The 12,624-nt window shown below is 38.3% G+C and overlaps 1 long non-coding RNA gene across 1 annotated transcript; it reads right to left on the bottom strand.

Annotated features, from left to right (window-relative positions):
- Window positions 1–530: 530 nt before the first annotated feature.
- On the bottom strand, window positions 531–12,349 carry LOC138067637 (uncharacterized). The gene is made up of 3 exons (XR_011141885.1): window positions 12,191–12,349; window positions 4,986–5,128; window positions 531–4,578 (listed from the first exon to the last, which is right to left on the bottom strand). It is a non-coding gene; the product is annotated as an uncharacterized lncRNA (long non-coding RNA).
- Window positions 12,350–12,624: the final 275 nt, after the last annotated feature.

Raw genomic sequence — 12,624 nt, forward strand, 5'->3', positions numbered from 1 at the left:
TGACCCACTGCTCCGCGGCAAGGCAAGGCGCCGCTTCCTGCTCAGAGCACGTGCGCAGACCTTGGCTCTAGCTGATACACTGGCAAGGGAACTGTGCATGAGCCACAGGCAGCTCCAGGGAAGCAGCAGGAAGGCCCCCAAATGTGTGAATTGAGAGTTATGCGGGCTGTATAAGTATCTGATGATCAAGGCAGGAGATAATGATTCATATCTTGGAGATATTCCTAGAACTATTGTGTGGAAGCTTACCAGTGTGGTCCTCTGACCCTCAAAGCTCTGGAGCATGCGTGAAATGCATGAAAGGGGACAAAATAAAGTTACTTTTGCAGGAAAGCACCTGTGAAAACAGGGCTTTAAAGGGAGGTTTGTCCCTGTTAATACTTCTATTTAGTCAGCATCTTAAAAGAGATATTTAGTATCCTGACCTTAAAAGAAGGCATGTGTTTCAGGAAAAACTAATTCTGGGATTTCAGGAACAGGAATACCCTTGTGATACCCAGTATAGAGGATAATAAAAATAATGAGAAACATTCCAGTGCCCAAGAAAACTGTATTTACAAAACAAGTACCACAGGGACACAATAAATATAGTTGTGTGAAAATGCAAACAAGATGAGGATTAACCCCCTCCCACTCATATGATACATTCACAGTATTTTATAAATGGAAAGTGCAAAAAATTGGAAAGCCATCGGGAAAGTTCAAAACAAGCCCTGTAAGTTCTTGCAGAGAGTCAGGCAATCCAAGGTGTTGAGGTTGTAGACCCTCCATGGCCCCATCTTAAATTCGTTCTATGAAGATACAGCCCAAAAGGAATGAACGGCACATGTACAGGAAGGAGCTACAGAACTTAGCAGAGATGGTCAGTTACTGATATAAAGCCTCAAGCAACCTTTTTATTAAAAAAAAAAGAAAAGTGCTCCAGGGCAAAGCCCTTATTTGTATATACTTTATATATACTATAAACTATAAAACAATAGAATTGTCTCCTTGCTGTAGACGGAAGAAAAAATACGCTAGTGCAATCTGCTTTGTATTCATTAAAATATAGGTGTTTTTATAGGTAGGGGAATGATGTGGTTAATAACTTTTGGCAGATAAAGCAACATTAGAGAAAGAAATCAATAATTAGCGAGGTAACACTGCCACAAAATCAGTCCCAATTAGGGCATCTTCGAACACAAGGACAGCCAGCTCTGAGAACATGATATAGTGACTGTATGGCCAATACCAGTTCTTTAAATCCAGAAGCTCATTCCTGAGCTGCAGGACTGTTTTCAATTGCCTCAGCTCTTGCTGAAGACTTTGCCTAGGTGCGCTCTTCCACTCGGAGGAGGAAGGGGTGCAGGCAGCCGCTGCCGACAACCCAGGCGTGCAAGGGCAAACCTGAGGACTGCCCGGGGATGGACAGTCGTTTTGTCTATAACACGTTTCACGGGTTATGGGTGTCAGGGTTCGGATAAAAGCCAGCATTTCTCAGCAAGGGCCGATTCATCACCCTTTTTCATGTTCAGGAACTTGTATCTATTGGCTAAGTTTTTCTGATAATTAGGCACTAAGTGAGGAATGAAATGGCGCCCTGTGTTATTTACTTATCTTAGTTACTGTGTGGCTGGTGTTTCTGCACCGGCACGCGAGCGGGGCCTCCTGCAGCAGCAATGTCCCTCGCAGGGCTCTGCAGGCTGGCCCCAGAAGCACGTTACTGCCGGGCACCGTGCCCTGGGGCAAGGCGCCAGCTGGCTGGGGAGAGGGCATCGCCCTGTCCGCACAGAGGGGGATTAGCGTCTCCAGCCAGGGGGCCGCACACGCTATGCGTGCCACATACGCAGGGCACGATTCCCAGCTGGGGTCATCTTCGCTGTGGCCCATGCTGAGGTTGCGTTGCTACCTTTAGATCATACTGTCGCTAATCTGGCTCTAAACTGGTTTTGCTTTCAAAGAAACCGGAGTTTTCAGATCAGACCGGTTGCGAGCCAGGCTTGTAATCTCAGCTGGTCGGGCAGAGTGGTGGGCAGCGAGAAGGGCCCAAGGACAGAAAGGTGCAGCAGGACCTGGCTGCCACAGCACCTTGGGGATAAGGGTCCAAGGGAGCTGGGGCATCCCCCTGCTTGCCAGCCCCAGCTCTGCAGCACAGAATTAGGAATATTGGGGGCAGGGGGGGACAATAAATAATAGGTCACGCAACAGTGTGAACTAGAGAGACAGATGTTGTGGAGAAAGGGTGAGGAGCTAGAGACAAGTTTATGTTTATGTGTTGCTTTTCTTTCCCCCTTGTTTTGATGATCAGATATGCTGGGAATCGTTCTCAAAACTGTAGGAATCGTGTACAAAAATTTATTAATGGATAAAAATTAATAAAGTGATATTATGATAATTAGAAATTAAGGTAGATCAAATTATTTGCTTAAAGTGTATTATAAAATGTAAATGATGTTACTAAAATACTGGTGTATCTCAGATATTAGCTAACCCTATGGGACTGGTTATGATCATAAAAAAGCTATTCATGACACATCAGCTGAACTTGTTTTAGAGAAAGAAGGGAAAAAATAGTTCTATTTCTTTACCTCTTACGGACAAAGGTAGTTCTGCCACTGACTACTGTTAGTAGTAGATCTGGCTTTTAATACCTTAAGTGTATTATTAATGTTTATTTCAGCATAATGTTTATTTCAGCTTAACCTTGAAAGGGTTCTTTTTATTTACATATCTATTTGTTTTGACAATAATAGCACATTTTAAAATATGTCAAGGATTTGCATAAAATATGGGGAAAATGATGTTCTATTACCTTTATGAAAATTTGTGTTAAGGGCTTTGAAGGCCTGGTTTTAGCGTAGATTTTCAAAAGAACTGAGTTTCCGCTAGTCAGCGATACACGCTCAGTGTTCTGGTAACTGCCAGACCTGGTACACGATATTCTAACAGTGACGATAACAGAATAAAAGTGGAATTGTTCCATTTTCTTTTGGAGGAACTTAGGTATTTTCTCAGGATGTATTTTCTATAAACAGCTTACAGATGTTTTATGAAAATTCAGCCACACAATGCCTACCATGTCATCTTAGAAAATGCTCTGTACCTCATTAGGGAGCTCCCACATGGAATATGACAATCAGACTTTGCTCAGTTTTAAGAGAAGTAGTAATTAATCTTGCTGCTGGTCTTATTTGTAGAGATTTGTTTTTAAGAATCTAGAGGCAAACACAGTAGAAAATCGGTATGCCATGTCTTTAACAAGCCTGATAACAAAGTGCCAGATGCATTACGTACTTCTCATATAATTCTACATCACCTCAGCCCTGAAGGGCTGCTCAGCGTCCAGGGCATTCGGAGCAGGGAGAGGTGAGTTCCACAAAGAAGCTCTGAATTAAATATGGAAGAAGCTGTTTTGCACATACCAGGGAACTGCAACCTCAGCCTCAAGCAAAATTCACCCTGGAATCCAGGCTCATGTTTTTGATTTCTATTGGCCTTTTTTACTTCTGATGCACAGTCTGCCCAAGTTGTCTCTGCTGAGAAGCTGAGTGGCGTGTTCCAAGGACTGAATGCATCTCATTTTTTGTAGTATTTCTGCTTATTCAACTCATTCTTTGTAGTAGTTATGGCCAAGCAGGAAATAACAGAAACATCGTCTTCTAGCTTTCTGTTCATGGAAGAATTGTAGCCCAGTTTAACAGCTCAATCCTACACAAGCAAAAAACAATAGCTTTTGCCTATGTTTGTGTCTAGAAGTATTGAGACCTGGGCTGGCTGTGCGTTCTGAACTTCTGTGCCTTCCTAGGTTTGGTCATTTGTAGTACGAAAGAGTATCTTGCTTAGTGAGACTCTAAGCCTTATGAAAGTTTTGCAGCTAATGGAAAATGAATGCAGACTTCTATTCATCACTGCGTTGTGTGCATAACTCCTGTTAAAATTCAAAAAATTTAAAGATTTAAATGGCTGAAAGAGTCTGGGGCAGGATTAATTACCACATCTATCTCTTCCTGGATGCACAGTACACAGATATAGGGCTTTTCAGAGAAGTCTTTTTAGCAATTAAGATCCTTTCAGGTATATCGGATTGGACGCCTAATCAAGTACATAGTAGCAAGTTGCATTTAGACGCATCAAGTAGCAGTTAGAAGTCTTTTCCGTACCTATCAAAGTCCTCTTGTCATAGACCATTTCACTGGGCAAAGTAAAGATGTTAACGTGAAATGTATTTTGTAGTACCTTTCCACTATTCACATCTTCTACTAGATGGGTCTAGTTCAAAATTTTCTTCTGAGATCTGCTTTTATTTCAAAACATCCATCACTGAAAACAAAAAACTCCATGCTGTTTTGGATTTACCTTTTGTAAGCACTGAACTGGAGCCACAGCAAGAATCATGTGGTGCTCTCAGAAAAAATATTCAAATTTTTCACTTCAGTGGAATTTCTTGAAGTTTAAGATTTTCATCCTAAGTTGAGGCATAATGTTTTCCCAAACCTCAATTCCTTCTCAGGAGTGTCTTTTCACTTCCCAGCCAGCTCCCATATGGAATAGTGAACTGTATGTCAGCTAAGCATTTCTTCTGACCTGAATTCCCCAATCCTTTAAAAGTCACCAGAAAAAATAGAGATTAGTATTGCTTTTACTGCATGCACTTTCAGTTTGATAGCTTTACACCTATTCCTGTAGACTTTAAAGGCAGAAATAAAGAAATTTATATCCACTTTGGAAAAAGTCAAAAGCCAAGTTGTAATTCTGCTAAGAGATAACAATGTTTACCTACCCATTGGTCTAGAGAACTCCATCTATTTAAAATGAAAAAAAAAAATTAGTAAAAGATATCACCAAAATTTTATTCCTTACATATAATGAGTACAGGAAAATATAGTTGCATCTCAGACACTTATAGAGCACAATTTCTTGGTAAATACTGACTCTGCTTTCTATCTGTCTAAAGAAATGGAAACAGTCTGAGTACCAGGTTAAAGCAATGCCCCTAACGTAATTACCTGTTCTGTTGTGAGTTTCCACTGGAGATTTGGCCATATTCAGATGATGAAGTCATTGCTCTGGAGTTCAGAGTCTTGTCCAAGCACTTTGACCTGTCGCTGTTGTACTATTGTAAAGCAGGTCTATTACGTGTTCAATGCTCCTGAAAGGTAAGGAAGGTGAACCGTGAACACCTACGACATTTCATAGAGCATATGTAGTGTTAGTTTGATAGCTTCCTTGGAAACTTGATATTCTTGTTCAAAAAGCAAAGACGGCCAGGGCACTTGCAGGGCAAAGTTCTGGCACGGCTTGCTTAACCCAGGACCATGCTAGCAAATAACAGACTCAGGAGGAGAGATTTCTGGACCCAGGTTGGCGGGATATGGTGGGGAGCTGGCACCCAGACAGCTCGAGAAATAGGCTGCAGCAGGCAGGGGAGCTGGCCAAAGGCAACGTTTAACAAATGTTTGTGAAAACAAGTGTTATTTTAATAGCAAGTACTGCTGAATCAGACTTAACCATCTACAGTGCATCCCTGCCTCAACTGGACCTGCTACTTTTAGAGCGAATTTGTAGTTCTGACCTCTTTACAAGTTCACTCAGAGGCTAGTTAGCACCCATTTTCAGTGTTTTTAAATACACGTGTTCATTGGGATCATGCCATGCAAGTGGGACTACTGCCTCATGTCACTTAGGTTATCACATAGCCATCAGGAAAGCAGTGACTTCTGGTCAGTTCTAGCTTGGTTTGAGTCCTATCTAGCGAGCTGAAACTTTTGTTTGCCTTGGTCCCTAGAGCTGTCCTGTCTCCTGAGCCACTGTATTTAAATGTGTTGGTTGTTGTCATACCACTGATTTATAGCAGGCCTTTCTCAACAAGCTTTCCAATTACGATGGTTAGCAAGTGAACCTTGTTCATGGTCCCTTTGGGGCATAGGTCTGCTAGAGAGACACAGTAACATACAGCAGTGCTCTGAACGTTTGGAGTTCCATAGAACTGTGTGGAAACGGAACAATTTTTGTCCTTTTCTTTTTCAATAGGTCAAATACACACAGTAGGGCTCCCAATCTTAAATGCATATCAGAAGAGAAGAGGGGAAGACAGGTGGCGAGCATGATACTTAACACAGTATGCATTCAGGAGTATCATTTCAACTAAGAATCCAGATTGTATAGATGCAACATGCTACTATCTCCTGGCGCAGAAGTCACTCTAGAAATCCTTCAAAATCACATTTTGAGAGATTTTATGGTTTCATTTTGGTAAGAAACATACTAGAGCTTCTCTCTCAGGGCAAGCAAAAATATATATATAATTTAATGAAATATACAAATATATTAAATATTTAATTAATATACAAATATTAAATATAATATAGGTAAATATACAAATATATTATGTAGTATAATATACAATATATTAAACACATATTCTGTTGACCTGTATAAAGGTTCAGAACAGATACTTCCATATTTTGATGCAGAACAAGTAATCCAGAAGTTCAGTAGCTGTCAACAGCAGCAGCGGCCAGCCTGCAGCTCTTGAATCACTTGTAATTCAACACGCAGGTCACGTGTGGCTCATGTGCTGTGACCATACTATATGGCTTACTAAAAGCTGGGCTGTCCAGAAGCTGCTGCGTAATCTAGAGTCCAGGATCCGCAGAAGACGGTGAGCCAGGAGCGGCTTCTGCAGCCAGCAGCTCTGGTTCACCAGAGCTGCCAGCAAGCCTGGGCAGTTTCACCCTACAGGGATATTATTAATTCCCCAGGAAATCATTTTCATAACTCGCTTGTGAACTGCTCTTCTACCCCCTCCTTTTCCAACATACAGCAAGTTGTGTAACATGTGGATAGCTCTTCGCAGCATGGTTTTGGAATGTGTTTTGTGGTCAGAAAGTTTAGTCGCTCCTATGGGAAATTCAGACTGATTGAACTGCCTGAGAAAACTTGATTTTTTTGGAAAGAGAATTATTTTATTTAAAGCTTTGGGGAAGTTTAGGATTTTGACAGGACAGACTCACTTTCATGATGGGAGTTTTAGATGCAACTTTGCTTTAGTAAGCTAAAAGTGTATGTTTTTCACGCTACTACTAAAAAGTGTCTGAAACTCAGTTAGCACTGAATTATGGTTGTTAAAAGCACAGTTCTGGGTATGATATAAATATGACCATCACAAGATTTCAAACCGAAATTTTCAAGTGCTATTTTCCAGGAAATAAGTTGCTTGAAAACTTGTGATATTATAGAATAGTTCTAAGGAATTTCTAAAATTTCTGTGTATTAACCTCATCATCTTGAGAAATTAAAGCATAGTAGTTCCAAGTTAAGAACATTTAAATGTTAACCATTCTCCAATGACTTTATTTTTTTCTCTCTCTCTTTCAGGGAAATGAAATGATGTTAAACATTGTGAAATGTTAAAACATTGATGTTGAAACAAAAAAGTTAAGAAATGTGTTCGTTGAATTTCCAAAAGCTGCTTTTTGCCATCCTGTGTTCTATGGCATGTATTTATTATAAACAGATTATTTAAATGGATTTTTAATACCATATACATAGAAAGTACTGCTTTATATGCAACATGAGCAAATAAGTTTTTAGAAATCTTAGTATTTCAATTTCACAAATTTCTTTGGTATTTAGATTTGATTTAATGTTAATTGAAAGTAGTCTTGTATTTCATTAGAAAGGCAAAAGTTTTCTGATGAAGGAAATTTCTCTATGTACAAAAGTATCTCTGTGCTTTTCAGAGTGCAAAGTGTCCTTGAAATGTTCCTGATACGTTTTGCTGATCCCGTAAATTCTGTGCTATATCTACCTAATTGGAATAAGGCAGGTATTATCAATACTTTCCACCTAATTACACAGATTCCTACTCTGGACACAGCGTCACGTTGTTGTTGCTAAACGTAATCGTTAATAGGGAAGAACAGGTAGTAAGAGAAATAAAAACAGGTTTCCGATGTTAGCTAATAGCATCTTTTAAAAAACGAGAGAGATGTTGTGGTTTTTTCCTGGTGAGTTTTACACTCATTTCAATGGTCCTTTAAGAACATTTTAATAAATTTTAAAAATTTATTTCCTGAAATAAATGGATTGCTTCGGTATCTTAGCATCTCATATGGGGTCTTATCCTTTTACAGTCTGGCTTCACCTTGAACAAACTACTTCAAAAAATAGCTATAGCCTTGACTTTAATTTTTTTTTGTCAGATCAGTAGTTTCTGTATTTGTAAATGGTGACAAAAAGCTCAAGTGCTAAACTAAAGTGAATCTACAGAAAAATGTAGTTCAGTGATGGAGTTCAATTCCAAAAAAAAGAAAGGTCAGGTCAGACTTGATATGAAATCTTTTGTTTTAATAATAAGGAATACTTTTATATTATTTAAGTAATATTTCCTTGGGGGAAAATGGTTAATTTGTGTTTTATTAATGCTTCCAATATTAATTCAAGACATTTTGGACATGTTAAAGAATTCCAAGATTCACAGATAATAGAACATTATAATTAGCATTTCCAATAATGTAAGTGTTAGATGTTATCTCAGTTTTCAAAAGCCATGTCCAGAAGTGATAGGAAGAGATGAGACTCCATTTTACTTAAAGATAATCTGATCCTGTCTCTTACTGTCAGCACATTCTGCATAATTACATCCATCCTAGAAAATTCCTACCTTTGAGAAGGACTACCTTCAAGCTGGAGTCCGCATAATTTTCTTTAATGCTTTTATATTAATGTTTAAATATATATATGATTATCATGGAAGGTGCATGAATAACTGAGAGTAGCTTCTGATCAAAGAATGGAAAAGGTACTTGATTTAATAAGTCAACATTACAAACAGGCAACAGTGATTTAATTAAATTGGTCATTATTTTTTCTGATACAATTTAGTAGGGTGGCTGTTACCAATCGTGTGACATTATTTGACTGCCTTTGAAATTCAAAGATCACTAAGCTAATAGATTGTAAAGGTTTTGTCAGTGCCGTTGCAGATTGTCTTAACAGTGCTAATGCACCACAAAGCAGTAAGCCAATGTGCTAAAAGTCTGGGAAATTTCAGAAAGAAAGGACTTCTGAGGAAATAAAAAATTTCATCTGTTCATATAGAACAGCTAGCAGAGAAACGTCTTCTAAACATGAATATATCTGCAATCTGTAGAAGGACAGTAATGACATCAAGACTACTCCAATACACTCTCTATATTCTTAAAGTCTAGTCAGAATTGCAAAGTTTAAACAGTAAAAACTCTTCTACTGAGGCCATATAAATGGTTTGTAACACAAGTTTGCAATGCACAGGACTTGTAAAGCTAAACAAGAAAGCCTTTAAAGAAACGGTCTTATGTGCTCGTGCTGAGTGTTTGTGGTCTTCAACAGTAAAAGCAGCAATATATATAAGAAGTACGTATTTTATTTATTCCTCATATATTTTCAGGTTTTTTTATTGAAGGAAATGTGGAAAGAGGAAGTCTGGAAATGTTGTTTGTCCCAGTTCTGCTAATTGGAATTTATTTCCTTTAAAGCATTATTTCAGATCTTCCTTCAACAAAACATACATAATCTTTGCTTATGTGAGCTCTCCTGTGTGATGCTATTGAGTCACTGTGTAATGTGACATACTTACGTGAAAACTAGGAGAGTTTGTGAGAAGGTCTCCTCCTCCATATGTGACAGCTGAAGTCAATGAGTTCTGAATTTGTGATTGAGGATGTTTCTGTCCGGTCCCTGTAGGACTTTTTGCTTGAGGTATCTCACCCCACATCTCAATAAGTAACTATTCCCAAACTATTCCTAGACAAACAAATGCTGATTTACAAAGATTCTTTGGAGTGGAGGTGGCCCTGATATACTTCAGGACTAAAGGATGAAAAATAGACAGTAACTGCCTTTTTTTATGTAAAGCATTTGCAGACTGAAGACATCTCTTGAATAGTTATGGTCAAAATGATAACTGATCACATGAAAGTGGAACAAGAGGAAGAAAAGAGAAAAGGTTAGTAAGAAAAGACCTTTGGTTAGTTGTTGCAGTGGCATCCTCAGCAGGGACCTGGAGGGCAGAAAAGGACCAGAGAAGGCAGAGAAGTGTCTCTGCATTCTGATCTTAAATTTTCTAGGGTCAAAACATGCACATTGTGATATCTGGTAGGTTAGTTCAGACTCATATCTTCATGGATTATTATGAGAAAAAAATTTTTAAAAAGTAACCCAGCAAGAAAAAGTACCGGTGAGGAGAGCAGATGTTGTTATCCTTATCCTTTGCTGTTGAACAGGCTGCTTTTAATGGAAGTGAAGATACAGCAGAGCTTTCTTTTTAAGCGACAGGTTTAGGTGCAGTGCGCAGTATGCTTTTGCTTGAATACCAGAAGGTCAGCTGCATTTTCCAAGATCACATTGTAAACCTCCAAAATACATTTTCAATTGCAAGTTAAGCAAATTAATACAATACTACTGCATGAATACTTACTGGCTCTCAGGAGAGACAGAAGAAAAAGATCTATAAACCTGGAGCACAGTATAGTTTTAGTAAATTTAAAGAAACATTTCTACTTCGCTCGTGTTTTTCCTGCCTAAGAGATCCAGCTCTCTTTTCTTTTCTGGGAATGAGATGCCTCAAAAGACAAGGTACAGTAGACTCAAAGGTCTGCATAGGCAGGAATTGTGTTTTTTTCTTCAAAATCTGTTTTGCATTCTATCTTTCTGGTCAACATATATGTATAGATAGATAGATGTAAAAAATAGTGCAAAAAGGAGGGTAATAATTTGATTTATCATTACCTTTTTTCCACTAATTATTGTTATTTTTAAAATTTAATCTGATTAACATTTCTCCAGGGACAATAAATGGTAGTAGGTCCAATGCTAATAACAAAAGTAACATTTTAATTCTTCAGTTTAGCTGATGAGAAAGAAGCTGCTTCTAAGTCTGCAAAACTGGCAGTCAGATTATTGTATGATAGTTTCTCCTGTTTATTTCTTTTCCCCACTCTTGTATAACTAGTATTTCTTAAACTGCGTAGTAACATGCCTCTTTTATAAAGCTGAAGTTAATTAAGAGGCCTGTACAACATTGTGATGTTTGAATAAAACCCAGAAATCTGAAGGATAGGCAATTGACTCATCTAGCTAAGCTGTTCAGTGATAATTTTCAGAGCTCTTGTCAATCAAATTAAGCTGCAAATGGATGTGTTTGGGTTTTTTTTTTAAGAAAAAGCAGGAATTTTAAAAAGAAAAAATCCTAATGTGAATAGAAATGCTTCCACCACTGAAAGGGTTACTGGCCATATCTTTGGCTTGAGTTTTAAACAGTCTGCCACAGTTTTGGAAGCTCAGCAGTATTGAACTGGTGGAAAAGGAGCCAAAAAGGAAAAATAACAAAAATCAAAATGAAATAGACCAGTCTAGGTTTGGCGCTCTGACTGAGTGGGGGGTAAGGAGGAAATGCTGCAAATGCAGCATGAGTGAAAAACTCATGCTGTTTCTCCTTGACAGTATCCCTTTAATATAAGCTAAAATTATCTCAAATTCTAATCAATTCTAATATACGCAAAGGACTGCAGAGAATACTGTGGAGAAGACATGGATGGTATATTTTGCTGTTACCAGTACCGTACACTTAATACCACCTTACTGATTTTGATGGAACTACTTGAAGTACCACTCAGGAAAAGCATGAGAATCTGGATAATAACTAAGTTGCAGACAGATGTACAGGATTTCTTGGCTGCTTTATCTTGCTCAAGGTCAAAAAATACATAAATGCCAGAATGGAACCTTTGATAACTCCAAACTTCAGGTATAAAGTTCAAAATGAACCGGGATATATTTTAGTTCGCACAACCGCAAAGTAAATTGGCAGTTTACACTGGCCATTTTACAATTTCATTGTAAAAAAATCTACCTGATATGTGGGCACAAGGACATAATAGGATGAAATTAGATTCTATCATTTTATATTTTTTCAGAGCAGCGTGCTCCTTACTGCAATTTAAAAAGCCCCAAATCCTAGCTCTCTCCTTAGCTGTAGACATACTATCGGCCTCTTATACTCTGTGCAAACCTGTGATCCTCAGGCAACAACAGGTGAAAGGAGGTCAGTCTTACCCTAACGGAACCAATTAGTCAACATTTTATTAGTTAAATCTCAGAGCTAGTGACAGGAAGTCTAGAATATGGTATATAGAGAATCAATAAAGAATATAAAAGATTTGTTCCCTACCGCCTTTTTTTTCTTTTTCCTCCATTTAAAATCTCCTGGGCGTGCATCTGCAGCAGCTTGTTCCTTGCTTCAGAGGATCAGGATGAAGTCTTTGAGGTGTGACTCGATGACAGTTGTGCTGTCAGTGCAGGGAGGTTAGCAAGAAGCACTGGTCACTTCTGTGAGTGACACAGCTTTAATTGGCAAAAAACCTGTTGGTCATAATTTCAGCAGATGGCGCAAATTTTTTCAGTTTCTAAGAATTAAAGCTTATGCATGTGTTTGGCTGAATGTGTTAAAGATTGTGTTTGGCAATTTTAATGGAATTATAAACTATGTATAAAATATTGATAAAACTAATTATTACTTGAGGGATTTATTAGCCAAAGTAGTTACTCTTTCTGGGTATCCTGAGTTCAAAACTTACTAACAAATCTTGCTTGCACGTAAAGCTC

This window comes from Struthio camelus, chromosome 6, assembly GCF_040807025.1.
Source record: "Struthio camelus isolate bStrCam1 chromosome 6, bStrCam1.hap1, whole genome shotgun sequence".
NCBI lineage: Eukaryota > Metazoa > Chordata > Aves > Struthioniformes > Struthionidae > Struthio > Struthio camelus.